The sequence below is a fragment of the Lytechinus pictus genome, chromosome 18 (genome assembly GCF_037042905.1).
Source record: "Lytechinus pictus isolate F3 Inbred chromosome 18, Lp3.0, whole genome shotgun sequence".
NCBI lineage: Eukaryota > Metazoa > Echinodermata > Echinoidea > Temnopleuroida > Toxopneustidae > Lytechinus > Lytechinus pictus.
In genome coordinates, this window is record NC_087262.1 from 5,585,042 (window position 1) to 5,610,950 (window position 25,909).

Here is a 25,909-nt window from a genome sequence, read left to right on the forward strand (position 1 = left end):
TCAGCTTGGGAAATGGATGCATTGTTACCGTCTGACCCATGGACTCCTGTTGCCATGGTAACGTGAAACTGATCAGGGAGGATTGAAGAGGGGGAAAAACGTACATGTGTATGGGATGGGTAGAAAAAAACAGTGGGCGGATTGAAAAGAAAGTGAGGAATAAGTGATGAATTGGGGTAGCAGCAAGTGGGAGTGGACATGGTTTTGCCTGTGGAAATAAGTGACTATTTACAGTAAATGTGGGGAAAACATCTACTCTTATGATATTAGTGACAGTAGGAACATCAAAAGCTGTATATTTAGAGGGGAACTTTATCGTTATGTGTTTATATATAGAATAGACAATACAAAATATCCAAAGTTTTATTTTTAGAAGGAAAATTATCTTAAAGCATACGTGAATTGATTTGTAAAATTGAAATATCACAGAGTATAGAGACATGGCTGTGGCTGTAGGATTAAAAAAAAAAGAGAGACAAATTGACCTTTATGTAGGTGAAAACCCTTTTTTTTTTGCTTGTCAAATTTCCGCCGGGTAAAATGTGGCCACCCCTTTTAAAAAATGCAGGATCCTATAGCACCCAGTAAAATTTCAACGCTGGATCCGTGCCTGCAAAGTATCACTCTTGGTCCCCATAGACGTGTACACATAAGCCAAGCCCTAGTTCGTACGCATATGAAAATATAGAAAAATTCTACCTTCATAAAAAAAAGAAGTGTAGGGCCTAGTACTATAAACTCCTGTACATGTACCGGTACTTGTACATCAACCCACGTACATGTATTACTTTAAACTATCTCATACTGTATAAAACTACACAATGAAGATTAGCTACTGTATTGTGAATCTTAACTGTATGCAGATATAGTAGACATACTAGTGTTTTTAATCCTTTAATCTTCTTATTAAAAGAGGACTGCAATTTGAATGTTAGTAGACTATAGGCACAGACTATAAAAACTGCATTGGTCATTCATACCCTTGAGGACACTGTTGTTCTCAAGAACTTGTTTACAAGTAGGCCAAAACATCAAATTCTGCTCATTGATGCAAAGGTAATACAGTCTATACATAAAATCCATGCACATTGTGCAGGTAGGCCTATACAATTTATCTGAATTTGTTGATCCCATCTTGGAGCTATTAACACAGTCTGGGGCATGATGTATAAAAATCCGGGGGGGGGGGGCAGTTAAATATATTGCTGTACATATGCGTGACAAAAAAAGAAATGTTTTAAAGGGGTGTTTTTCAGTTTTGGACGTGGGTCGCGCGTGCACTCATTTAGGGTATCAAAAAGACAGATTTTTTGTAAAATGGGTGGTTTTGAAAGACTGGTCAATGGTCAATCGCAGGATCAAACGTATTTAGGGTATATATATTTTTCCAAAGATTTTTTTAAGACTAGTAAAACATGTTTAGGATTTGTTTTTTCCGCATGCTTTTTCCTCGGGGTCATATTCTGGCGACAAATTGTTTAGGGGCCAAAAATGTGTAAATAAAGCCCGCAAAAAAACTTGTTTAGGAGGTTATTTTGCACACAGGGAAAAACTTGTTTAGGGGTTGTTTGGAAATAGTTTGGTCACGCATGTGTACAGCAATACATTTGACTCCCCCCGGGATAAAAATATACGGCCTACAATTAATGGTAACTTTGCTATGAATGGTACACATGTAAACTTCCACATGAGTCAATTGCCAATCAAAACCAAGGATCCCATGTTTCAAATGTAATTACCATTTTGAGTATTCTTAGAAGAAATAAATGTATGACCATACCCCAGATCTTGGTGATGATATTTTCCTGTAGTACATGCAGGCAGATACATGTACATGTAGGCCTACATATATACATGTATGGCCATAAATGATATATCATACATGTATGTATGGAAACATTCAGAGTAGTTACAAATTGAGGTCATCTGCAACATTTTTACTCAACAAGTTTTTGTCAAGCCAAAAAAGAGGGGGGGGGGGAGAAAAAGAAAGAAAGAAAAATGATGTCATCAGCCTGTTTGACTTTCATTTTACTACATTTTTCATGTTTGGCTTGTGTCACATATAGCTAGTTATTTCATCTGCTAGGCCATGGTAATCCTGTCAATTTGCTGGGAAAAAAATGCTGCCCTAATCTATACTCTTTAATTTTCGGTACCATTTTATTTCCCACTAGTATAAATGTCACTCCAAGAGTCCAAATCCATTAATTTATTCCAAATCCAACTGAAGGATAAAACAAATTTTCAGTTTTTAAAATTTCAAATAATTATGTAACGTGAATTCTTATGCCATAACGACTGGCAGTCACTTCAGTGGGCTTCAAATGGTTACATGTACATGTACATGAAATAAAAGTTGAATACAATGTTTGAAAATGGGGTAGTGTAAATGGGCCCTGCCACATGTATCTCCATATAGATCTCTGTAATTGACAAGAAATTTCATTCATACTAGCTTTAATATGATTCATTATTCCATTGCTATATCAATTCAGGTTGCTCCATAGACGGGTTGTACTAGGGCATCCATTCTTGCATGCATCCTCCATAAATCAAACCATCTTGTTTATTTGTTATGCCCTCCTCCATGCACAGTTAGCTTTGATCTCTGATTTATCGTTATGATGACAGGGGAATGCTTAACGTTGATGTCAACTCTACAATATATCATGCTATCCCAGGGCTTCTTGATAAGTTTAACATGTACGATACACGTACAAGTACAAAACAAAAATGAAGGTTGCTGCTTATATGTATAAGTCTGAATTCTCAGACTAGGCTGATAGCAAATTGCATAGTACTCGCAATTCAAAGAAGACCGGAGATTAGTCTGGTAACATACATGTAGACCCTATTAACTTATAAGAGAAGAAAAAAATATGTCTGAGACGAGCCTAGCTCATGCCAATAATGGTGTGTGACCTTTCATTTTAATGTATAATTCTATATGTGTCTGTATTAATTCGGCAAATTAATAATTTCGATTACTGACCGTAATTATGAAATTAAAAAAATACAATTTTTGCAATAGTCAAAGTACCAGTATTAAAATATAAAACATGAAATGACCAGATAACACTTTGGGTTCATAGTAAAAATAAGATAAAGATATGTTTAGATCTACACTGTTTCTAGCTTCCTCGTGATAAGCAAATTACTTAGTCCTGTATTTCACATCGGCCATCTCCTTTAAAATGTGACAAAAGTTGAATTCCCAAAGCGATACTTGTAGGCCTACCCCTTACTGCACCCTGGAAGCAATAACAAATTTATGGGGATGAATAAGATTCTCAACTTATAAACAAACATTTTAATGGAGACAAGTGAGAGATATATACATTGCTCTTGACGATAATAAAGATTGAATTTAGGAATGAACTATTTCATTTTGCTGGATATACATTTGGTTCTGTGAAATATTACACATTCCATGGCAATTGATACATGTAGTTGAATTGTGTGATAGAAAATAACTTTATTATTGAAAGGATTATTATCTTGCAAATGAAATAAAGGATTGCTATGTGAAAATGTCGTAGCATTAAATTGGAAGTACATGTAGGCTATACCTTCATGTACAAATAGTATTTCTGTTATATTTATACAATATCTAGGAGCAAATACACTAACAATAACATAGGCATATAATGACAACATTTTATTCCAAGAAAGCTGAGCCATGATGACATGTACACACATTACAACCAATTTCTGGGGATTTCTTTTATTTCTGTTTATACATGTACATGTAGGCTCTACTCATTGGTTGTTGCTTGCAAATTTATAAAAACAAAATGGTCAGCTTGTACGCAAAGAATGGATACAGGAAGACATTCCCAAGCCGCTTGCTGGAAAACCATTGAATATTGCATTCATAAACATATTGAAAATAAAATTTTCAATATGTTTTGGAGTCATGTCAAAGACAATAAAAAGGAGGACCAAATAGGTACATCAGGAATGAGAGGGCATGAATGAGGAAAGTTGGGAACATGCAGTATAAAAAGCATGTACGAAGACATGCAGTGTAAACGTCAAACAAGTACTTCTGGCAAATTCATGATTGAATGTAATAAGGGAATGTGTAATGTAGTGTACAGAGCTGAATATTTTTCTGAAAATATACCCCCGACGGTCCCCCTTGGGTTTGGTCGACTTCATACAGTACATGTGTATCTATAAGAAGCAAAATGTGGGCTCCTCTAAAGCTTGTCATCTTAATATCATGAGCATGATTGAATTTAGAAAAAACACAATCTTAGCAAAAACCAAAGTGGTCACAGATCACTTCGGTTCCTCTGCGATTAATTCTGAAAAGCTAGGATACATGCAGTGCCATTCTCACCAGAGAAGTTCTTTAGTGAAACTCAGATGAAGAACGCTGGAATTTTAGTTAGCCATGCAGAAGATGTTTTACTTTCATTTCACTTTTTGTGCAATGAGCATTTCATTGCATTATATGGTAAATGAAAATATTATTTTGTTGAAGATTGATTTTACAAATATTCTTGAATATTGTTTCTGGCATATCTTGAAGGGATTCTAGAAAAGATAGCTGCCTCAAAGCATTTTTTAAAGGATTTTTTCATTAGCAGGCGCTCTGGTCTGTGATGACCTTGTGTGAACACCCATAGTATTTTAAATTTTCTCTGCTGAATTTGGGTATACATTTATCATTTTGTATACAGCCATTTTTCACAATGTGAATTGGGCTGAGCATCTCTTGTACATGAACTTGGGAAAATCTTGTGTAAATATTTTGTTAGTGCCATCCAATAGTCGTAATCTTGGATTGCTGCATCCTTCATTGAACAAGTACCATGATTTTCTCATTAACGTTCCCCGGACTAGGAAGGGGAAAAACACTGCAAAATATCATCTAAAAATATCCACAATATTACAACATGACCAATCATCCAGTCAGTGATTATTAGATTTGTTTCAAAATGCTAAGCTCACTTCTGTGACATTCTATTTGTGTTGACTTTTGCTCGATGCATTGAAGACGTAATGAATACAGAATGTTTTGAGAGAAGGAATCTCCTTTTTAGTATTAGCAAGTTAATGAGAAACAATATGCCAGGATTTATTTTGATGGTTTTAATCTGATTGTATTATGGTAATCTTTACCAATTATCATCCATTTCACACGTATGCTTTTAATATGTTCTTTCAACAACAAAAAATGGATGAAGAAATAATGATGGCCCTGAAATACATGTGTTAATATCTTGACCTTCCTCGTGATGATTATTAGATCATATAAGGAATAAACTCACGATATTAAAGTGAAATCGTGTGGAATATACGTCTACAAGACCACATATATGTTATATTTTCATGCCTAGATTATAGATACATGTATGTAAGAATGTGATTGTACATGTGTCAGTGTGGTTTCCCCAATATGGAAGCCGGTCTTTTCTAAACAGAAAAACTGGGCCCATTGCATAATAGTTACCATTATGATATCTTTGTCTTCAAATAGTAACTTGCATGGAATCCTTGATATTGATTGGCTGTTGATCAGCACTACCATGGTTGTTACCGTTGGATGGCAGAGTTACCAAAGTTAAACTTCTATGCAATGGGGCCCTGGGCTCTTGATTTCAAACCATTGAGAATAGAGAAACTTTTTTGTCCCCTTTAAAAAAAAATCTCTTTGATTTTTAAGCTGTGCTTTATTTGAACAGTTTACAAACACGAAAAGTATTCATATCTTTGCTGACAACTCAGGCAAATGTATTACTCCAGATTGGGGCTCTTTCAAGGAGTTAAGCAGCTTTATATGTTGACTGAATAAGACTGTGTCTGTATTAGCTGTTTTCAAGAGGATAAAAGAAGGCCCACAGCTTGTTCGAATTGGGAATTTATTCTCAAGATTAAAAAAATGAAGTTAATTCAAAATGTGTATAAAGCAATGACAGAAAACAACAAACTTCATAGGACAAGCGCCGTGAAGCTTGTACACCATCTACTTGTACTATACTAGGCCTTATACATGTACATGCATCATTTGTTTTATATTGTGAAATGAATATATACATATAATGAGAAAAATAATTAAAATCAATGGATGTTCTCACTCATGATTTTACCTCCTTAATCTATGGAAGTAGAGGCTTTTTATTGTCATGGAAAAAAGCATATAACTTGTATGTGGAAATTTAGAAATAAACTTGATACACAAAATTGTAGATTGGTAGAAATCATGCTAATTTCTTATAACAAGAAAACCTTGGGATGAGTTGATCAATCATGTATGCATGATTTGTACAAGCCATACTATAGGTATATGATTTTCATAAAAGCTGTATGAAAAATAACAAAAAGCTTTTTTTTTCTGCATATAAAGTTGGCATCATGTTCAGAAACAGAGTATTGCAAGAGATACATGTAATTCTTCTTTTTGGATACATGTACGTGTACATTACATGGCGCGTAAGATGAGCGTTCTTATCGCTGTCAAAATTGATGTTATTGCTGGTGTCGGATGTGATATAACAACAACTCCCATACATGCACAGTAGGCCCTACATGTATATGTCAAAAGCGACTCTAACATTCCGTCAAGAGGAATTGTCAAAATTTGGGCCGAGTCGAAACGTTCAAACACTGTTCAAATGACCGTTAAAAGCATTAACGTTTACCCCTTTTTTTACTGCTTTTAATAACTGAATGTAGATCCAGTGCGGGGGGGGGGGGGGTTAAACCTTCCCCAAAAGTTGCTGAAATTTCACATTTTGCAGCTTTAAATCCATGAAATCGCCATCTATTTTCCCTCAGAGTCATGACCCTGTTTCTTTATTTCCTTGAAACTGTTTTTGATTTAGTTAGAAACCGTCAAGAAAATGAAGAATGTTCAACACTTTCTTGACTGAAAATCATTTTATGATATTAAAACTCGGTATGTAAATCAAAATTCATATTTAGATTGGCATTGATTACTGGTTGATCTAGCCGAGATGAATTTCAATATACATGTATTTTCCTTGGTTCTGCGAGGGCCAGGCCACGTTGACAAACTTTTTTTTTGTCAAAGATGAGATTTGTTGAAGGCCAGCATCATTATTATGCTAAACTACATCCAAATCCTCTTTCTAGTGAATAAAAGCATCTGAAAAACATTAAACATGGAGCTAAGAGAGGGTTTTGAGCCTTCGAGCTTTCACTCTTTTATAGAAAGAGAAGTGGACAAGAATTGATACTTAAGATCTTTAGAGTTCTTTTACTTTTGTTCAGATTTGAATAAAAAAATCTCCCATTATGTAACATCTTTGCAAACTATTCCCTGGGGCGTGTAACAGTTCAGGGAGAGCTGAGATTTGAAATGTTTCTAGATTTCAGCGACTGACTGCTAAAAATTTTGTGTCAGTTTATTTTCTATTTGGTATCCATCAGGAGTTAAATACAAGTCATTTTGAGGTGGAATAGATATTTTAGGTGAGTTTTTTTTAAAAGGAAGTTATTCTATTTTCTAATTATATGTGAGAGGAGTTTTACCATAATCTGGATGGCTTGTGCTTCTTGGGGAGTGCAAGTCAAATATAATCGCATTGAACCAAGCGAAGATAGATCAGATCGTATTCAATATATCAAGGATAAGAATTGTTGAAAATACAGGAGATTATTGTTGCAAAACTTTCTTTCATTGAACTATATTCGTATTGTCGATGGAAGAACAGATATGTGTATGACAAGAACAATTAGGCTCTTGTCAGTAGGGAATATTGTGTTTGTCCGGTTTCATGGTGGCAAACATGCATGTACCAGTAAAAAAAAATAGCTCTTCTCCTCCGCAAGCAAGCTGGTCTGACGTATCAAGTGTCCTCTAGGTTGGAAAATGAGACGCTGACTGAGTATGTGCTGGTTGATTGCTCATTAAGGCTCACAAATAATTACCCAAGATGCATCTGGCTTGATGATCTCAAGGCTTCCCCCGGCTTCCTGCTGCCTGGTACCATAGTAGGTCCATGCTCGTACAATGTCGGCAAACTAACAACTTGTATCTCTTTTCTATTGATGAATAGCATTTTGTCTTATGATACATGTCCAGTAATACAGACGAGGATTTACCCAATTTTTACGTCGTCCACAATTATACTAGTACAACAGGAGTGGAAGGAAATAGATGGTCTTCATTATAAAGATTAGAATTAGAGCATACCCTTCTTCACCTGCTTTTAGAATTTCACAATTTATTGTTTTTCATAATTCTCTACTTAAACAAACACAAGAACATCCTTTATTGCACATGATGATGATGATGATGATATACAAATCCTCTTCCTCAGTGACATGAGAATTATAAATGAAAAAAATATATATAATGAAGAAGATGAAAATGGTGAAGTATCAGTATCCCAGAAATACTGCCAAAACAGTTTTAAAAGTCAACCGAGATATTAAGGGCAACGATTGTGACACAACTATATTGTTCAACATTTTTTTTTTCGCCCATTCATGTTTCAAATTATACCATAGATATACATGTAGGCATATAGGGCCTACACGTAGAGCAGTAAATCGAACAGCAGCAAGGTTACCTGTAGAACAAAATGGAAAGCCAAGCATTTCTCTCCTGAAAAAAAAAGAATGATAAAGAGTCCAGTTCTATAATTTCTGTTTTTGTCTGAAATTGTCTTATTTGTTTTGATTCTTGAGTATACATATAGGCCTACATTGACAATTAAAGGTATTGTTTAACTTTGTGAGCAGCCGATTAAAAAAATTCTCAAACCAAGATGAAACATGTGTACAAGTGCATGTATTAGAACTAATAAACCCTGAAAACAACCATTATTGAGAATGAAAAATGAAAAGCTAAAACTACAAGGCAAACCCCGATTTTGTAAATAGGCGTCTTATAGATGCCTGAATAGTACACATAAGTGTATGGGATGAAATTAAGATGGTGTTTTCGGTCACTTTATATTTCCATTTTTGAAGCACTAAATAATTATTTTCGAACGCAATTTTTTCTGGGCTTCATTTTTGTAACATATCACAGACACAGGTGACAAGTGTGACCTTCTAGCTCAGATTTTTTTAAAGTCAAACCAATGTTAACCAATCACTTTAAGGCCTTCTTGCAGACAGCTATATATGCAGTACTAGTAGAGCTACTATTATAACTCTATTCATTCAAAGTTGTGTAGGTTGTAAATTACATGGTAAATTACGTTGTAACTGCCTGGCAGAATTCTCTAATGGGATGTGTTGTGGAAGTGCTCAGGAGTTCATATCTCAATAGTAGGTGACATAGGTATGAATGGGATGACCGCTGGAATGCCTAGTCTTGTTCCCAGGCTTCATCCAATGAATGAGTGTCTAAGGCTGCGTTTATGCGACCTCAAGCCAGAATCATGATTTGAATCATGATTTGAATCATGATTCAAAACACAAACATGAATCACAATACCACAGAATCAGCGTTCAGACGACCTTCATTTTAAAGCCGTTTTTCCTCGGATTCGGACCGATCCAGTGCGCATCACAGAGCGCAGTTTGACAGAGGAAGTTAGGTCAACTTTTTTCGCACGTGTTTTGGCTCCCGAAAAATCAATCCTGTACCTTCCGAATTCAGTCTATTATACCACAATTTGTTTACCTATTATTCTTCTTGTCGGTTTATCGAAAATTGTGTTCGGATGTAAATTTTAGCGTAGATCCAATTTCATATTGACACTTGTTAACTCAACGACAATTGATATCATTGTCTGTTCAGTTAGTTCATTTACTAGTTCACTTGAAGTTGAAGACATGACCAAAAAAAAAGATGAAAAGAAGTGGACGATGCGATGCCCAACACAGAAAGCATGCATATCATATTATGTATAAATGCACTGAGCAGCGCGTCTTGAGCTTGGCAAGAGTCAAACCTAAAGTAGCCCGACACAATGACGTCATAGAATCATGATTGTAATCACGATATCGTTTATTCGAACATTTTCGTACGTGATTCTGCAGAAACGTCTTTCCAAACGCCCCTTTTTTCGTGTTTCATGTTTGTGATTCTAATCATGATTATATTCAATTTCGACTAAACGCAATCGTGATTCTGCAGAATCATGATTTGAATCATGATTCAAATCATGATTCTAGGGTAAAAAAGTGGCGGATAAACGCACCCTAACTCTAGCCTAAGTTGTAGTCACAGGATGTTTGACAGTTATGTGTATCTTCGTTGAGACTTTGGCTAATAATAAGTGCTAATTAATCCAGGTTGTCGAATGCCCATCATGGGTCACTACAAGATTACCCTAGATCGATGCTAATCAAATCAACCTACATGTACATTGAAGTATCCTGCTGCAATTTATGCTACAGCTCCTGCAGATTCTGCTGCTGCTCCTGGTTCATTCCGGTGCCATCTTACAAAGAGTTGCGATTGATCCAATCAATCGCAACCATGGACGGCCAGCAACGTCAACATCTATTAAGCATGTTTGTTCAAAATATTTTCCAGCTTTGATGTATATTCACGCAGTCATTGTTTTCTTGAAATTTCACTGTGCTTCTCTTTGTTTACAAAGGACATTGTGCATATTTCCTGTAGAAACAATTACATGTATGACACTGTTGGATTTCCATAGAGTTATGATTGATTGTATCAATTGAAACTCTTTGTAAGACTGGGCCTTCCTTCTGCTGCTCCCTGTGCACTGCTGCTGCTACTCCTACTCATGGGCCCTGTCTTACAAAGAGTTATGATTGACCACGATTGATCCAATCGATGGCAACTGTGTGGAAATCCATCCATACCATAATTTTTTCTACAGGAAATTTGCACAATCTCCTCAGTAAACAAAGAGAATCACACTGAATCAACAAGAGAATGATGAATGTATGCATATACATGTACATCATATCTAGAAAATATTTTAACAAATTCGCATTTTAGATGCTGGGGGTGCTGGCCGTCCATAGTTGCGATTGATCGGATCAAACACAACCCTTCGTTAGATGGGGCCCAGGTTCCACCACTCACGCTTACTGCTGTTGATCCTTTTCTTGCTGCTTTTGTAGAGACGGTGATTTTCCGTTTCAAAAAATGGTCTTTTCCGTTTTGTCACTGAAAGTGCACACAGCAAAAACCTGAATTCTGTTTTTGCAAAGGTGAATTCCATGAATTTTTACATGAATAAGAACCAAAGGTAATTTCCGTTTTGTTTACCGGTAAAACAGAAAATCACTGTCCCTACTTTTGCTGCTACTTGTGTTCCCGTTGGTGCTCCTGATCCTACTGTTGCTGCTGCTCCTGTTGCTCTTGATGATCCCGGTTCTTGCTACTGATGCCGCAATCCCTGTTCTTGTAGGCTCCTGCTGCTCATATGCTCCTACTCCCTCTGGTAATACCCAACCATCCCATGTCCTGCCACTCGGACTCCCGGGGGGGGGGGGGGGAGGGGGAGGGTACTCAAATTACATTTTGATGGGGGTGTGCCTCACGAAACCCTGAAATGGGGGTCTAAGGAACTGACTACAAGAGTAAAATATGGGGTCTTGGGAACTAAATATATACCGGGCAGTGTAAAAAGCAGGGTCTACGGAACGGGATCGTGGTACAGTGGGTACGGTGCACGCTAGCGCTGCGCATGTTTGGGCGCTAGCCGTGCATGGAGCTCCTATCAGAGGGAGTTGTGAAGCGCCGTGCATGCAGCTCTCGCATGCATTGCTCGCCCTGGAAATTTTGGCAGGGTTAGGGAACTGACATGTTTCATAACAGGGGTCTTGCGAGCGGGGCGGGGCGGGGCGGGGCGGTTTCTATATGGAATCTTTGTCATTCGGAGTATCTAGAGAACTGAAAATTAGGTCTGACAAAGGGGGTCATCAAAGCGGCACGTCCCCGTACCACCAATATATGTGACTGCCGAACCCCCCCCTCCCGGGCTGCCATTGAACAGGATTTGTTATTAGAACATAAATATGCATCACAAGTATCATTTAATATTCATATACATGTTCATGTATTTCAGATTGGAATGTGACCTAATTATTCTAGTGATTCAAATGTCACTGCAGTGTGACCTTTTCTGGGATGTGTTGAATCTCTCAAATATGTATGTTAGCACAACATACACATACGCATGCAAAGACATATACATGTAATATATAAACAAGTCTAGCATGAAATTTCACACAAGTTTGAAGATTGGTCGATACTTGAAGCGATTCATTTGAGAATTAAGCATGTTCTATGTTTGAAATGGAAATACCAATGAAAATCAAATTTCTTCCATAGATTGAATCTTATAAACAATATGCCTACTGTACATATCCAATCTTAAATGTCTTTATGTTTTTTATATTATCATCTACACTGTACTGACAAAAAAAAAAGCCTGTGACGTCAATGCCTCACTAATTTGCATACTGCCCATGTTGTGCTTTCACTCTCTTTATACATGAATGTTACAATTGGCCCTAGCAGTGTTGCCATTTGGGGATTTCCATCCCCAATTTTGGGATTTTGAGAATCCTTTGGGGACGGAAAAAAATATTTGGGTTTAAAATAGATTTGGGGATTTTTCATGCAGTTTAGGGGATGTTTGAAGGTTTTGATGAAAGGCACTAAGATTTGTTATTTTTCAATATGACGCTAATACATAGAGATATATATACTAATATCTCTATATGCTAATACGATCTAGATAGAGTCTACTGTAGATCATAGGATGTACATCAGCGCATTTCCTACGCAATTCAACCGATGTATTCATTACATTACTTTGTTGGTTGAACGATACAATGATACGGTAGTGTTGCCAATCTACTTTGCATCGAAACCTTAAAAAAAAAAAAAAAAAAAAAAAATCTGTTGTGTATGGTGTGAACAAACGAACACATATTAACTAGTTTTGGGTAATAACCTTGATAAATGTCCTTACTTTTACAGAAATTATTGAGATTTGACAAATTTGGGCATTTATGGTCCAATTTGGGGATTTTCTTCAGCTCGGACCTGGCAACAGGACATCTTAAGTCAGTGTTAGGCTCATTTGATTTATCTGTCTATTAAAATCAATATTGCTTGTGTGTGATTGAATTTTCCAGACATGTATCAATGAGATATGATTATTCATGTCTGAGACTGATATCAAGCATCATCATCTGGAAGACATGACCAGGGCTTGAACCTCAAACCTCTGCATCAATTCATATATTCCACAATGTAGCTTGGCTTATAGGCGTAGGCCACAATGCCCAGTTGTTGTTGACTGAGTTTGCCTTTGAATGAAAACCTACAAGTTATCGCGATGTTTGTTATTGTCTGAAAGTTCACCTTTGTCATTAATTAAATGTAAGTCTTTCTTTCAAATTGATTGGTACATGTATATATTACGTACAAGATACTAATCACTTTTCATTTTCTTCTCCAACTCTTTTTACTAGGATCTTCAGTGTATATTTGCTCATCTCCACGATCTGGAGGCGCTGCGGTCATTACGGGAACCTGCCATCAGAGAGATAGCGAAAACTGTACGATATGAACGTCACGAAGCAAATGATATTCTCTATTGGTAAGCTTTCATCCATTTTATCATCTTATGAAATAATTGCAAGAAAATCCCTTGTAAATACATGCTCATGCATGATGTGGGACAGGAAAAAAATGTTACATGTAGTGTTTGTTTGTTTTTTTCTCAAGAAAACAGAATATTAAACGGGAAGTTCACTCTGATGAAAGATTTTTCATAAAAGCAGAAAATTTTGAGAAAAATATTGGTGAATGTTTGATGAAAATTCGCCAAAGAATAATGAAGTTATGAATGTTTAAACATGTGATTTGTTGACGTCACAGATGAGCAGCTTCTCCATATGTCATGTGATATGAATTGCTCGCACATGACATCGCAAATCAAAAACTTCTTAAATTTCTTTTTTTTTTTTTTTCATCAAAATTTTTCTCTATTTTTTCTTTGATTTTAACCAGCTTTATCTTCAGGGTGCACTTCCCCATTTAAAAAATTCTAACTTCTTCAAAAGGCATTTCTCAAGTACTCTCCATTAAACTTTTAAAAGAAAAATATTGTAGCGAACGGAATATACATGTTGCCAATTTGAAGAATAAAAGTTGATATTTGACTGCTTCATTTACCGTAGTTAGTTAAAAAAAAACCAATATGAATTATATTGTTTAAACTTGGTTACAACGCAGTGAGAATACACGGCATTACGATCAGTAATTGATTAACGGCGTGTTTTGTGAACAATTACACAGTCATCAACGTAAACTTGCCGCCTTTTATGTAGCGTGTTAAGGTACTGTCTGTCATTAAGATGACAGTTAGCGGACAGACTCTTTCCTCACGATTGACGGCTTCACTGACTAATGCATCGACAAGTTCATACTATGCATGTAATATTCTTTGCCAGAGGGAATGACGTTGATGAAGGAAGATAGGTCGTCCCTGGAACTACATGTACATGTAGTTCCTTGTAGAAGTTATGTCTGACTCACGCAGATATTACTAATTAGCTTTAATTGGGGAAACAAGGGATAAGAGATGTATCAATGACTTTGGCAAGTTCGGGTGCGTTCATACCAAATTTTAGCTCAGAAATGCAAACTTTAGTCATCGTACAAAAATGATTCAAATTGCTACTAGTTAGTGGCAAATCTTTGATTGCTTGGGTGTAAGTTTTAGCTCAGAAATGCAAACTTTTTGTGCAGTGTTCTCGCACAGTTTGACCTCATGAGTAAATGTCACCTTTGAAACACACAATTAAATCTGTTCATTTTGTAGGGTGATGTCATCATGAACATGATTGAGATTGCCATGATGTTCAAGCAATAGAGCAATTGTGTGACAAATCATGTGTCAAAATGCATTTTCATTCAAACATATTTTCAGATTTTACTTCTAATCTCGACACACTGGAAGATATTACGGCAAGCTAAATTCTGAGATGTTCTAGCAACATCAATGAACTCTCGTGATTATCTTCCTATCTGTCTGAGATTGGAATTCTCAATCATGTTTGTATGATAATTTTTTTTCTTTCGTCTACAAATAACTATCTCCTACACTGAATTCTAAAACAAACCTGCCACAATCGTGGGTTGAATATATTTGTCACTTTCAGGAAATGGGAGATGGCTCGAAGAGTTAAACACAAAGTACCAAGATAGTTTAAGGAGCGGTTTAAAGTTTAAGGAGCGGTTCCACTTTAAGTTGAAAATGCAGTAAATTCATTTTCATATTTACATGTAGTACACAGAAAGAGACAACAATTTGTGAAACATGATATTTTCTACATGTATCTCAGTAGATAGGCATTTATAACTTGGAAGTTTTGTAAAGTTTAAAAGTATGAGTGACATGCCATGTGAACATGACTCTGCTTGAAATTCATTCTACAAGTTTTATAAGCAGTAGCCTGGAGGCTTGCTTTTCATATTTATATCAAGTTTATTGGATAAAGTTAACATGCTTGCACTAGAGTTAGAAAGATCTATTTTAATCCTGGCCAATCAGATTAAAGAACTTTCACACCTGGCCATAGCCTATTTCCAGACATTGTCTTGTGATTTTTGCGAGGAGTCCAAATATGTTTTAGTGACAATTAAGGCCCCTAAGCCCTTGCCTTAATTATTATCTTTGGAACGAACAAGCCATTCATATTCTTAGCCTTTAGCCTATAGATGCCTTCAGATAACTTAAGACAGGCATATTTATCAAAGAGGAAATGTTCAGTGCACGATCATGTATTGTTGTCAATCAAAGATTATTGCTGCAATGAAGGGCAAAATTCTCACAATTAATAGGATTTTTATAGTGCACGTATCCACCTTGCTAGGTGTTCAAGGCGCTCCTATATTACCCTGGCTATTGCTAGTCTGATTCCGGTGCTCACACCTTTTCGAGGAGTTACTTCCTGCGGTACCCATCTACCTCACCTGGGTTGAGCGAAGCACAATGTGGGTAAATTTCCTGCTGAAGGAAAGCACGCCATGGCTGGGAATCGATCCCACATACCTCAGATTAAAAGACGAGTCTTAACCACTAGACCATGTTGCCGCTCATGTGTTGATCAGATTGAATGAACATGTATCTGAATTTGTTGTATGTTTGATATATTTTGTCATGTTTTTGTTTTTCTTGTTGTTTTACAGCCGAGACGACCTGAGTACATGTTGGTTCATCCTCCTGTCGGGCTCTGTGTTTATAGACCATGCCATGTACCTACCAAGAAGCAGGTTAGTTCTTACATCCTTTTACATACATATATTATAACAACAGACAGTTAAAGGGGAATGAAACCTTTGGAACAAGTAGGCTTGTGTCGAAACAGAAAAATCAAAGAATAAGAAAAAAGAAAGTTTGAGAAAAATCTGACAAATAATGAGAAAGTTATGAGCATTTGAATATTGCAATCACTTATGCAATGGACATCCTCCCATTGGCAATGCGACAAGGATGTGTGATGTCACATGTGAACAACTTTCCCTTTGATGGACTATAAAATACCCTCAAAATGTCTCTTTCTGCTTTTTCTTATGGTGATACAAACTCTTTATCAATGATGTAATCTTTAAAAATCTGTATTACATGCCCTCCTATAGAAAGAACACATGATCTACTGATAGATGTGATAAAAGAGGCAATTTAAGTGAAATATATACTAAAGTAATGGGGAGAGTTGTTCACAAGTGACATCATACATAGTGCCGCATTGCCAATTTGGGGATCTCTAGCATTAGTGATCGCAATATTCAAATGCTCATTACTTTCTTATTTGTCCGATTTTTCTCAAACTTTCGTTGATCTGTTTCTTTGATTTTTCTTTGATTTTTCTTTTTTCACACACGCTGTCTTGTTCCAAAGGTTTCATTCTCCTAAAGTTAATAAGTCTTTGGGCAATTCTATGTATGTATGTCCAACCCCATATAGGTGAGACCTTCATGAAATTTTCTCTCTCTTATTTCTGGTTCCTATGACGGTCTGTATTGCTCTCAAATGATCATGACTTGGTCAGTTTATGAAGTGAAGTAAAACCTGAGAAAAATGGGGGGCAGATGTACAAAAAGGTTGATTATTTTACGGAATTGCCCATTTGATACCACAAGCTCCATTTCATATTGCCTTTAGACAAGGCCCTATGTCTGATATGACTTGTTAATCAGAAATCAAGCAACGGGTAAAACTTGACGAATCGGACAAGCCTTGGTGAATATGCCATCCATGGAGCCTTCAGGAACCTGGCTTGGATTTCATATGTTAGCCAGCGTTCCTGGACTGAATCCGCTACCTGAGAAGTTGGAGCCAATCAGTGGGTATATCGTGTGCATCAAGGAATCCCTTACCACAGAGGAGAAGTACCGGTCCGAAGACAATCCGTGTTTGTAATAGAGAGTCCGATCCACCAGGCTACATATGTGCACAGACCCTTTCAAAACAAAAACAACTTCGTCTTGACCCAGACATGACCTCTCTTTCAGGGTATCAAATCCTATGGTTGAACAACAAATGATTAAACCTTTGACAAACACAAGAAATGAATCACACTGTTTCATCATTTCGGTTGCTATTCTTGGTCCTGTATTACAACTCTAAATTCAAAGGATTTGAAATAAATCCAGATCGGCTGCGAATCGTGACCAGCCGAATTTTGAATTTATTTTAAATCTTAGGATTCACTTTAAATCTCAAAGATTTAAATTAAAATCTTTTAGATTTATATTTAAATCAACAAGGTTTAAATGATAAATCTAATATTCGGCTGGTCACTATTCACAGCCGATCTGGATTTATTTTAAATTCTTAGAAATAGAGTGTACACAAAGCTGTAGTGACCGATCTTACAATTACCTTCATGATTATTAATACATTGTGGTCCCTGCAATTAATTGTAAAAAAAAATTCTGATCAACTACTTTGAGTTTATACTGGGCACTGATTGTGTTTCTTCCTTGAATTCCATTTCAAGGAGATTTTCTTAATCTCGTGAATATCCTGGATAAGGATCTTATAAGTTTTATCAAGGTAGATGATGTAAGGGATTATGGATTATCTTATAGGCCTATTAACCAGTAGGGGCCACAGTAACCCCGAATCATGCCGATTCAAGATGATTCTGACAGTATGTCTAATTAATATTCCACTGAAAATTCAACCTTAATAATTCTTTCCACATTTTTTTTAACCTGAAAGATGATTAGATCCGGAAAAAATTACCCGGGGACGGGGGGGGGGGGGGGGGTGATTTAGCCCCCGGATTGCTCAAATGAGCCCTGGAAATCCCCATTCAATGATGAAGCTCATCCAATGGGTGATTTCAAGTCCGATGTTGGCCCCTTGGTGTTGAAATTTGGATTGCTTCCCCTAGCTCTAAAACTTATTCAGAGTGTGTAAAACTGATCCAGAGCACACTATTGACATCTCAACAACTAGTGAGCGACTTATGGGGATCATTTTCATTTTATGTTTGGTGTTATAATCGTGTAAAAATTGACCTAACACCAACACCAAAATGTCAACACTTAACTTGAAATCACCCATTGTTGCAGATTTAGACAGTAAATTGTGAAAAGTAGCCCCTGATAGTTAAAAAAAAGATAATAATTTGTTTTAACCGAAATCAAACGAATAACACTTATTTGAGTGGGCAGGGATTGGGGGTATTTAATAGGGATCCGTCTCCCCGTCCCCATCCATATAGTAACTTCATCCAAGCCACATTCATGGTACGGTATCGCTTTCTTCCGTCATCCTTGTCAATTACATTATGAATGCCTTTATGATTATCATGATATTGGTTTCATGCTTTCGTAGCTTCTTGACTGTCCCACAGCGATGCTTCTGACACTTCATTAAGAGTCAAGCTTTGGTTGGCATCCCACCTCACCCTATAGCCTAGATGATCTAGGTAAAGGCCGCAACTGATGTCTTCGTTTTACAAGTCTGATGCTGTAATATGCAAAACTTAAGGGATAAAGTCCGATACGGCGAAACTACAAATAATGTGTATACATTTACAAACCTGTTTTGCTTATGGTCGGTGTCTAAGAGTCCGTTCTCATTACGCTTTCTAAAACGAGTTTACTGGAAACCGATTCAGGAAACCAGTTTGGAAGATCGCTTTGCTAGCATTCTATTCCCAATTGATAACACAAAAGTGGTTTTCAAAATCACTTCACGTAAAGCGATCTTGTTGCTGTGGAAACACTCTCAGTGGGGTGACACGTTTTGCGCGTAGGCATTCTACACCTGTCGTGTGGAATAGCGCACTCAAAATGTGCAAAGATCACTTCCCGAAGAATGGCTGTGTCCTCACTTTCGCTTCAACCAGTTTAACGAGGCAAAGGGATCACGAGGTTTTTTCTGAACTAGTTTGGAAGATTGGTTCGACCGTTCTCACGACACGTTAAACTAGTTTCCACTAAACTAGTTTTAGGAAGGTAGTGAGAACGGTGTCCTAGTGGTTATAACCCCACCATTCAAGAGTGTAGTAAACAAGAATATTGGCATCCTTCAAAGGCCTCGTGACCTTTAACTGCTGTGCATTCAAGAAATTACTCTTTGAAATTGATTACAACCCGGAATATAGACCAAGTGACATTATAGGAAGAACACTGATATCTTTTTAATTGAATACACATGTACTTATATATAGTGGTGCTCAAAAGTTAGTGATCCCCATCAGAAAATGAACATATTTAAAGTGTTAAAAGGGATGGTCCAGGCTGGAGATATTCATATCTCAATAAATAGAGTAAAATTCACAAAGCAACATGCTGAAAATTTGATCAAAATCGGATAACAAATTAATAAGTTATTGAATTTTAAAGATTTGCATTATTCCGGTGAAACAGTTCTAGGCATTTCTTTATGAATATTCATTAGGTGGACTGATGATGTCATATCCCCACTTGTTCTTTTGTATTTTATTATATGAAATTAGGTTTATTCCAAATTTTTCAACTATTTCTATTAAACAATTGAATTGACAACTGAAAGTGCATTAGTTATTTATTGCCGCAACTTATTTCATCATGATGGAGACACATCATTTACACACGTATGAAAAAATGAAACATTTATGATTTCATGTAATAAGAAAAGGGAAAGTGGGGATATGACTTCATCATCACACCTAATGAATATTCATGACGATGTGCATATAACTGTTTTCACAAAATATTGATTAACTTTGAAATTCAATAAATTTGTTATTTGTCATCCGATTTTGGTTAAATTTTCAGCAGTTTGCTCTGTGAATTTTACTCTATTTATTTAGATATAGATATTTTCAGCCCGGACCATCCCTTCAAGTTCTGCCATGTTTTAGAGATTTAATTGTGAAGTCGGGTGATGATATATTACATTCAATAAAGTTTCTTCTTTTTGGCTCATTTATCATTGTATTATCATTGTCTACATTTAGCACGTAACATGAAGGAGTGCATTTTCTGGTGGGGTTCAATAAACTTTGAGCACAACTATACATGTATATAAAATGCCCTATGTTATTTTCACATCCACAACTAAAAACTTTTGATTTTATTCACATATTAATTCCTTTTTTAAATATTTTTTTTAATGAGACTAATAATTCTTGAGTTAAATGTCTGTATATAGGTAGCACTTTTGATTTAGACTTTACTAAGATCATTTTTCAAAATCCTGTAATATTGCTGCCCTATTACAAGTTTATGTAAATTTCCAATTTTCTTCTGAATTCGGAGTAAAAGAAAGTTTAAAGGGTAAGGAACAGCATCGTAGAAATCAGTTATGGAACAGCTGGATAACAGAGTAGGGGCTTCTCCTCAATCTTTTTTTATGACATTCAAAGCAGTTTCACTTTTTAAATACCATACTTTGTGTGAAGATTGAAAGTCATACGCTGAAATTTCATACTAAGTATACTTTACGAAAACATTTCGTTCTATTGTGACACAGACATTGGAGCCCTACTGATACATCATTGAATTGACTCTAAGCCTCCCCTTGGAGTTCACCTTGTAACCCACTGTTAAGGTCAAAGGTCAGAGGTCAGACAATTTACCTCTGGAGATGAAACATGAGGGCAAACCGCATCACACATCGGGGGATAGAAAAGGGACATTTTTTGATGAAATTCATTACTTTCCGATTTCATTCATGAGGGGAGCATATAATATATCCTTTCCTCCCGTTGGCAGACTGTTGCAAATTGATTGGAAATTAAATATTTGATGGGTGTAATTGATTTATTGGAAGAGGAAGGCGATGATGGGGGGGGGGAGACTTCATGTAGGATGAGGAGAAAGAAAACAGAAATGGTAGGCCCATACATTAGTCAGAGATACATGTAGGGGCTGTGGTAGTGTACCTGTATGATGGATAAAAACAGAAAAAACAAAATTTGAAGAAAAGAAATATAGAGGGTCCAAATATTTCTGAAATCTATCATTTTTCTTTTTTAGTTGTACCACGGTTCGTATGTATTCTGTCTTCAAACAAAGGGCTTTCACACACACACACAACTGACCACAGCAAATATCTGGTACTTTGCCGGTACGAAAGAACTTGTAATATCATGGAAAAACAAAACCTGCAATTTAGTAGATAATTTTCACCATAGAAGCTTTCTCCCCCACAGGAATCGTACTATTTTGTGTATCAATCGCGTTTGTGGATTTGGGATTCTGGTTTATCAACTGATTCTGTATCATAAAGATCTCAGTTATTGAAGCTTTCAAAGTCAAGGAGGGGAGGGGGGTATATTCTCAATAATATGGGTCATAAGTTGACTGTTTACCCCATGGGTGCCTGAACTTGACCCCCTACCAGAGTGGAACAATGCCAGGGATACCTGGTGTTTGCCCCCTTAACCTGTGAATCACCCTTCCCTTTTGTTAAGGATAGTTTCCTCTGAGTTTCACCTACATACTGTGTTAAAAATACTTATGGCACATTGAAAGGTCAAGTCCACCTCAGGAAAATGTTGATTTGAATCAATAGAGAAAAATCAGACAAACACAATTTTTGAATGAAATAAATTGAAATTGAATTGAATTGAATTGGTTAATTGACAGGCGTGCGCTACTGACAGAACTTGGTTTTAATTGTTTGTATTATTGGTGGCAGCATTTCATAAGACTTCAATGTTCTTCCAAGCTGTCTCCACATTCTATTTTATTGTATATATATTTTTACCTTGTAATTGTTTTTAATTTTGAATGAAATAAATTGAAATTGAATTGAAAATTGAATAATGCTGAAAATTTCAGCAAAATCAGATGTAAAATAAAAAAGTTACGACATTCTAAAGTTTCGCTTATTTTTCAGCAAATAGTTCTATGCACAAATTAGTCACATGCAAATGAGAGAATCGATGATGTCCCTCCCTCAATATTTCTTTTGATTTTTTATTGTTTGAATCATACAATATTTCAATTTTTGCAGATTTGACAATAAGGACCGACTTGACTGAACCAATGGTAATTCCACATGTTCAGGGAGAAATAAAACTTTGTTTCACAGGACAATGAGGAGAAAATTAGAATATTTTATATTTCATATAAAAATTCAAAAGAATTAGTGAGTGATGCCATCAGTTCCCTCATTTTCATACCAACCGGGATGTGCATATAACTATTTTGTGAAATTAAGCGAAACTTAAAAATGTCATAACTTTCTTATTTTACATCCGATTTAGATGAAATTTTTAGTTTTATGCTTGTTGGACTTACCTCTTTTTATTCAAACCAACTTTTTGTTGGGGTGGACTTGTCCTTTAATGAAGGAGCTTCAAACATAAGCTCCTTGATTCAATTAACAGGTTTAACAAGACTAGTCTTTAAGGTCATCCAGAAGATTGCCACCATTCACCTTTGTGTTTACTTCTGAATGACGGGCAACTGTTAAAAGCTACTGAAATCTTCACATCTGATTGGTTGAGAAGAAATTTGTCTCTAAAAAATCTTCACTGAAATACATCTCAGATTTCAAATCAAATATACTGGTACTTGTAGGTGTATGGGTACTGTAGAAAAACTGTGGTTTGACAGAAAGGTGTTTGAAAATTGGGATTCTTTAAGTGGACACACCATGTATAGGCTGAAAAACTGAAATTTTGTTAAAATCCTCAGTGTTGCCCCATTGCCATCAGTCTCAGTTTTTTAAATGGCTTGTTAATTCTGATTCACAGGAAGCGAAGACCCCGTTCTCGTTACCATCCTAAAACTAAACATACTGGAAACTAGTTTTGTGGAAACTATTTTAACGTGTAATGAGAATGCTCTTGGAAGCGATCTTCCAATCTGTTTCAGAAAACCACCCCCCCCCCTCCGATGTAGTTTTCAAGAATGCTTTGCCTCGTTAAAACTGGTTTAGTGTAAGTGAGGACACTGGGAAGCGGTCTTTGCACATGTGTACATAAAATTTTCACATTTTCCAACCTGCCAAAGCTTTTTACTCGAGAGTTGCATGACATTGTCATAATCGTCCACTAATTCACAAATGAAACATAATCAGGGTTTGAGAATTATGAGCCTGATCAAATATGGCTGATGGGAATCTACATTCTGTGTAGTCTGGAGTCGACAGACCCTTGGTTTTTGCATAGTGCATAATTCAGAGTCTGAATCAGGAGACTACATTCACTCATACTATGGCTACTTCTACCAAACCTTTTTATTTTACACACATACATAGGTTCTTGAGCCTAGTCTCCATCCCAGACATGGTATTCCTTGTAAAAGTGTAAAATTTGAGTCTATCCTTGCAGACTACACTCTATGTGTGTGAATACTGGTTTGGCTAAGTGCTCCTATGGGGAGAATGAATAAACCATGAATCCAGACTCTCTCTCATATGCACATCATCCTTTTTTGCGGTCAATAATAATTGATTAGAAAGCTGTACCTGATAAGATAATGCTCAAATCTTTTGACCATTTCATGGAAAAAAGCTGCCAAAAACTTAAAATGAACATTGATGATTCTTTTTCATGAAATACATATAATGAGATTTTTTTTTGAAGAGGAAAATCTAATGGAAAAATTGTTATGAAGGAGTAGATACATGTAAATGTAGCCTAGGTATTGTAAACTTGTTTTTAGAAGCATTTTGATAGTGTCCAACAGTAGAAGGTTTTGTTTGTTATATTCTGATTTCTTCATATAACTGGAATAAAGTATAAACATCACATACAAACGGTCTTGGCCAGTTTCCCTTTCAGAATATATGAATCAATCACCAAATACATATAATTCACATTGAGGTGAATGATAAATTTGAAACCGCAGCATAGGCATTCTACACCTGTCGTGTGGAGTAGCCCACTCAAAATATGCGAAGATCGCTTCCCGAAGAACAGTTGTATCCTTACTTATGCTAAAACCAGTTTAACGAGGCAAAGCGATCTTCAAAACTACAGTGCGTCCCAGAAAAAACGAAACCGAGATTTAGCGATGATTTATCATAACTTAATCACAAATACAATAGACAAATGACCTACCAATGTAAAGCTTAGAATCTCCTCTTTCATCTGATATTACTTAGATTATTCCTCATTCACGCATGAGTGAGCAAAAATAATTTGAAGAAAGGATACCAAAAACTCATTTGGCGGGGGTATCTGAATTTTAAAAAGAAAATCACATGCCTAAAAAGTTCAATATCTGCTCTTTAATTTGATACCTTAACCACAAAAAATGGTCAAGAAGTAAAAAAGTTACGTTCCCTCGAAACAATGCTTGTATTTCCATAATTTCATTAAATAAACGTGTTTTCACCGGTTTCCCACAGAAGCTATCGCATGGTTAACAAAAGACTTCATGCATGGCTGATCGTCAACAAAACGGAGTGTCGAGTGAGTTTGAACGCTAGCCTGTAAAACCTCTTCATTTTATGAAATTATTGAAATTCAAGCCTTATTTCAAATAACCAGAACTTTCTTATTTCTTGACCATTTTCTGTAATTGAGGTATCAAATTAAAGAGTAGATATTGAACTTTTTAGAAATGTGGTTTTCTTTTTGAAACCCAGATACAGCCCGCCAAATGACTTTTTGGTATCCCCTCTTCAAATTGTTTTTGCTTACTCATGCGTGAATGAGAAATAATCTAAGAAATTTTAGATGAAAGAGGAGATTCTAAGCTTTACAATGGTAGGTCATTTGTCTATTGTATTTGTGATTAAGTTATGATAAATCATCGCTAAATCTCGGTTTCGTTTTTTCTGGGACGCACTGTACATCATGAGGTGGTTTTCTGAACCGGTTTGGAAGATCGCTTCAAATGTTCTCAATACACGTTAAACTCGTTTCCACTAAACTAGTTTTAGGAAGGTGGTGAGAACGGTGTCCAAGACCACTTCGACCGTTCTTATTACATGTTAATCTAGGTTCCAGTAAACTAGTATTAGGACGGTAGTGAGAATGGTGTCTTATTGAAATTCTCCGAGAAAATATCAACAGAATTGTCGGTCATTTGCAGGCCTCTCGATCAACTTTGCCTGTACTATAGCAGGAGACTCGAGTCCTACATAAATCAATGCATCCCATACGTCAAAACAGTATGATATCTCTGTGAATGACATTTCTGTTTTGTCATCTGTCCTTCTCCCTTTCGAATGGAAACAAAAAGAGGGAATTTTTGCGCATTGTCAGTTGTGTTGTTTTCTAACCATTAATACAAAAGAAATTGATTCACGCCATCCTTCGGTAGTTGAAAGCCATAAGTTATCCTTCCGTGACCTTCTGTGTCCATAGAATTCCGAAAAGCCAGTGAAGCGATGCATCATTTAAATGGGATCACTTGGTTAATGAAACATATGTGCTGCTGGTTTGTAGATAAATAGGCTAGTGAATTGTACTGAATTATTAATAGGTGTTTCTGGTGGGTTGTTCTAATCTGTTTGCTTTATACTGAAAATGTCAATTAATGAATTGCTATTGATTTTATTACATTGCT

The 25,909-nt window shown here is 36.2% G+C and overlaps 1 long non-coding RNA gene across 1 annotated transcript; it reads left to right on the forward strand.

Moving 5' to 3' along the window:
- The first annotated feature begins 7,349 nt into the window (after positions 1 to 7,349).
- On the forward strand, positions 7,350 to 16,204 carry LOC135157501 (uncharacterized). The gene is made up of 3 exons (XR_010296498.1): positions 7,350 to 7,446; positions 13,399 to 13,526; positions 16,124 to 16,204. It is a non-coding gene; the product is annotated as an uncharacterized LOC135157501 (long non-coding RNA).
- The last annotated feature ends 9,705 nt before the right edge of the window (positions 16,205 to 25,909 follow it).